Here is a 5,538-nt window from a genome sequence, read left to right as displayed (position 1 = left end):
TGTATCGTATATATCCATCGTGCAAGCGTATCCTAAATGGGTGTAAGCAATTAAATGTATTTAGGAAGGGGCACGGGTTGCCAATTATCTTAAATTTTACCGATTAACATGGTAATTTCTAGGTAGTGGCTAATTAGCAGAAGTATAGATATAGATAGATAGAAATATAGATAGAGAGATAGAGGTCAAGATAGATAGATAGATAGATATGTGTGTGTGTATATATATATATATATATATATAGTATATAGTATACATATAGATAGGTATAGATATAGAGATAGAGATAGAGATGAAGATATAGATAGATAGATAGACGTAGATATAGATAGATAGATTATCAAGGGCAGACTGCGCATAATCTTCCTTTAATGTCCCAAATCCATTTTGTGATATGGGGAAATAAAGTGAGATTCACTCTAGAAATACATAAAACTAGAACACATTCATGCCACACGTATTAATACTAGCACACCCAAAATGTGGATCTACATATATCTGTGCATATAGTGTCCGGAATACTAATTATTTGGATATCCGTGACTAAGCTGCATTGGATTTATGAACCTGCTGCTGCACTATATAGATGTCACAAGAACCGTACACCACCTCCATCTTTGCACTACAAAATCTGACTATCAATTCATCTCCACCTCTCTCTCAGCTACAAAGCCTACAATACAATTGCAGCTATCCTTGCAGCAATGGCAACCGCACGGGCGACCGCTGCCTTCTCCTCGGTTGCCATCATGCTCCTTTTTGTGTGCATCCGCGCACATGCCGGCGGGCGCGGCGACAAGATCAAGGTGGTGGACCTTGTGGTAGAAACCTGCAAGAACGCTTCGAGCAGCTGCCGCAACAAGCACCTGAACGTGACCCAGGAATTCTGCGTGCAGACTCTCCGGTCGGACAAAAGGATCTTCCAGGCCAAGGACCTCCGTGATCTGTCCCTTGTCGCTGTCGACATCCTCAAGATCCGTGTGGCAGCTGCCGGCGGCAAGGTGAAGGAAGCACTCTAGAAAGCCAAGAAAGGTACGGAGGAGGCGCTGGGCCTCAGGTATTGCCAGGTGGACTACGATGTCGCTATCGGCACCCTCGATCTCTGCGACGCCATGCTCAGGGACTTCCATGTCCCCAGGGGCGACGCCGACGACCCGTGGTCCTTTGAACTGCCCGAGCGTGTGGAGAAGGCGACTGACCATGTCAGCGACTGCGGGCATGATCTTCACATGGATAGCCAGACATTTATCAACGAAAACGAGGAGCTGATCAAGCTGGGCGACCTGAACAATGTCTTGCTAGGGCCATATGACTTTGATAGTTAATAATCTATTTTCTGCCAGAAACAATGTTCATGTAAAACCAACATTACTTTCGTTTGAAATAATAATAATAATGTTGTTTCGATATCGAGTATACCGCCGCCCCCCCTTGAGAACACTCATACCGTGCGAAAAATCTCAAATATTTTCAAACTATTGAATTCAAACGCTCAACTAATAGTTAAATATGTGGCATCTCTTAATGAACATCATGACAGGTCATGGCCTAGGTGGCAAAGCCAAGGTTTCCGCAGCAGCAAGTCTCGGGTTTGAGTCTGGTCGCTTTCATTTTTACTTTTTTTTAGGATGCAAAATGTAAAAACGTCGAACTCACGACGTTTGACCAAGCGGCAGAGGGGAAAATATCTGGTGCACCGGAGCTTGTGGTGCTACCGATGCACTGAACTCACATTGCACATTTAAAATGTTTAAAAAATTCTGAAAAAAATTTAGCACACTCATACAACATCAATGTAGGTTGTCACAAAATTTCAAGTTAAAATTCGAAACATAACTTAAAAAAAAAATAACAAATTCAATACTGAATAGTACATAACATAACTTGGGCTTTAGATTTGGCCTATTATCACACTGATGTCAAAATTTGTCATTTTTGTATCTCAAAAAATATTTCATATTTTTACACGAAATTTTGTGACGTCAAACATTGATGTTGCATTAATGTGATAGATATTTTTGAGAATTTTTAAAACATTCTATTGCATCCGGTGCACCGGTAGCACCACAAGTGCGGGTGCACCGGATACATTCCCAAGGGTGAAGAGCCTGAGGATGAACAGCCAATACGGTAGGGCAGGCTTTCTGGTTCTTTTTTTTCGAACAAGGGCAGGCTTTGTGTTCTTTAAGAGTAACTAGAAATCATGCCCATGCATTTCAACGGGGGAGAAAAAGTCACCCCTCATACACACTCTCGAGACATCGGTATATCCCTTAAAATATTTTACGATGTCACATGACAAATAACATGATAAGTGGTGTTGCCCAAAAAAATAAAGATGGGTTGATTTTTGAAGTGTACTCAAGATGTTTTTAACTTATTAGATAACAAAAATATCTACCTAGTTGGAGGTATCTCATTACACATTTTGTTATCATTCGTCCTTGGTGATGCCCAACAAATATTTGCGGTGCGATGAAAATAACAAAGTACATTTTAGTAATTAATGGTAGCATGTTTTTATCTTCTTGTTTTTTCTTTCTTTTTTCTTCTTATTTTTTGGTATATTCTTTGGGTTTTATGGTTTTTTTGCTTTCTTTGTTTTTTGTGTTTCTTTTTCAATTTTATAGTTTTTGTTCGTTTTCTTTCTACATTTTTTATATACACCAAGAATAATTTTTATATACACGTGTAACATTTTCTAAATATATAATTAACATTTTTGACAACTTATATATATATTTATGTCTACGTTTACTCATATACACTGTACAGTTTTTTATACACCAGAAACATTTTTTATCACATTTAAAAATTTGAAAATACATTATTAACACTTTGAAAATACATAATTAACATTTGGTAAAATATTTTTTTATCTCTATATTCTCCATAAACATTGTATATTTTTGTATGCATGACAACCATTTAGATATACACGTTTAACATTTTCCAATTTAATTTTCATCTTTTTTAAACATATAATTTTTTTGATGTCTAATTTTTCTGTACACATTCTATATTTCTTGTGTACATCATGATCATTTTTATATACACAGTTAACATCGTCCAAATACATGATTAATATTTTTGAAAACATTTACTTTTTTATGTCTACTTTGTTCTGTACACATTGTATATTTTTTATACATCAGAAACATTTTATATACACATTTAATATATTTTAAATGCATGCTTAACTTTAAAAAAAACAGAAATTTACATTATTATTTTTCTAATTTTGCTTTCCATACACACTACCCATTTGTTTGTATGCTTAACTTTCTAACTTTGTTTCAAAAAAACAGAAATAGACACATTTAAGGTTCTGATGCTTTAAGCTACAGTTTCCTGAGTGTGACGCCCCCGATTTGACCGTACACTAATCATGCACGCAAATGTGTACGATCACGATCAGGGACTCACGGGAAGATATCACAACACAACTCTACAACATAAATAAGTCATTCAAGCATTATAATACAAGCCAGGGGCCTCGAGGGCTCGAATACAATTGCTCGAACATAGACGAGTCAGCGGAAGCAACAATATCTGAGTACAGACATAAGTTAAACAAGTTTGCCTTAAGAAGGCTAGCACAAAAGTAGCAACGATCGAAAAGGCAAGGCCTCCTGCCTGGGACCTCCTAACTACTCCTGGTCGTCGTCAGCGGCCTGCATGTAGTAGTAGGCACCTCCAGTGTCATGGGAGTCGTCGTCGACGGTGGCGTCTGGCTCCTGGACTCCAACATCTGGTTGCGACAACCAGATAGAAAGGAAAAGGGGGAAAAGAGGGGGAGAAGCAACCGTGAGTACTCATCCAAAGTACTCGCAAGCAAGGAGCTATACTACATATGCATGGGTATATGTGTAAAGGGGCATATCAGTGGACTGAACTGCAGAATGCCGGAATAAGAGGGGGATAGCTAGTCCTGTCGAAGACTACGCTTCTGGACATCTCCATCTTGCAGAGTATAGAAGAAAATAGAGTGAAGTCCTCCAAGTAGCATCGCCTAGCATAATCCTACCCGGCGATCCCCTCCTCATCGCCCTGTTAGAGAGCGATCTCCGGGTTGTATCTGGCACTTGGAAGGGTGTATTTTATTCAGTATCCAGTTCTAGTTGTCATAAGCTCAAGGTACAACTCCGGGTCGTCCTTTTACCGAGGGACACGGCTATTCGAATAGATAAACTTCCCTGCAGGGGTGCACCACATAACCCAACACGCTCGATCCCAATTGGCCGGACACACTTTTCTGGGTCATGCCCGGCCTCGTAAGATCAACGCGTCGCAGCCCCACCTAAGCACAACAGAGCGGTCAGCACGCCGGTCTAATCCTAAGCGCGCAGGGGTCTGGGCCCATCGCCCTATGCACACCTACACGTTGCGAACGCGGCCGCGAGCAGACCTAGCAACCCACACGATCACGGCGGTTGCGTCAAAGCGGTCCAACACGGCGCGCGCCACTCAGTCGCTGACGTCACGAAGGCTTCGGCTGATACCACGACGCCGGGATACCCATAACTACTCCCGCGTAGATGGTTAGTGCGTATAGACCAAATGGCCAGACTCAGATCAAATACCAAGATCTCGTTAAGCGTGTTAAGTATCCGCGAACGCCGACCAGGGCCAGGCCCACCTCTCACCTAGGCGGTCTCAACCTGCCCTGTCGCTCCGCCACAAAGATCCACTTGCGGGTACTCCTACGAGCCGACCCGACTTTAGTCATCACATGTGTCATGTATATAGTATATAAGTATATACCCGTGATCACCGCCCAGGTGATCACGGCCCGATAGTGTAGCACAGCAGACGGACAAGAATGTAGGGCCACTGATGGAAATCTAGCATCCTATACTAAGCATGTAGGATTGCAGGTAAAGGTAACAACAGTAGTAGCAAGGATAGGCTATGCATCAGGATAGGATATCGGAAAGCAGTAACATGCTACACTACTCTAATGCAAGCAGTATAGAGAAGAATAGGCGATATCTGGTGATCAAGGGGGGGGGCTTGCCTGGTTGCTCTGGCAAGTAGGAGGGGTCGTCGACTCCGTAGTCGAACTGGGCAGCTGCAGGGTCGGTCTCGTAGTCTACCGGAGAGAAGAGGGGGAAGAAACAGTAAATACAATGCAAACATAAGCATGACGATGCGTGACATGACAATGAGCGGTGCTAGGGGTGTCCTAACGCGACAGTAGGTGGTACCGGTGAAGGGGGGGGGGACATCCGGGAGGTATTCCCGATGTTTCACGTTTTCGGACAGACGGACCGGAGGGGGAAAGTTGCGAGTTCGATAGGTTAGGGAGGTGTGGTGGACGAACGGGCTGCGTATCCGGATTCGTCTCGTCGTTCTGAGCAACTTTCATATAGAAAACATTTTCATCCGAGTTACGGTTTAAAAGATATGAATTTTCAAAGTTTATTTGAATTTCTGAAATTATTTATATTAAGAAAAATGAATTATGACGTCAGCATGGGGCAATGCTGACGTCAGCAAGTCAACAGGTCGGCTGACCAGTCAAACCAGACAGGTGGG

General features: G+C 42.1%; 1 pseudogene; it reads left to right on the top strand.

Moving 5' to 3' along the window:
- Nucleotides 1-442: 442 nt before the first annotated feature.
- On the top strand, nucleotides 443-1,416 carry LOC141027171 (uncharacterized; annotated as a pseudogene).
- Nucleotides 1,417-5,538: the final 4,122 nt, after the last annotated feature.

This window comes from Aegilops tauschii, chromosome 7 (assembly GCF_002575655.3).
Source record: "Aegilops tauschii subsp. strangulata cultivar AL8/78 chromosome 7, Aet v6.0, whole genome shotgun sequence".
In the NCBI taxonomy this organism is placed as follows: domain Eukaryota; kingdom Viridiplantae; phylum Streptophyta; class Magnoliopsida; order Poales; family Poaceae; genus Aegilops; species Aegilops tauschii.
This window is presented reverse-complemented; position numbering and strand designations above follow the sequence as displayed.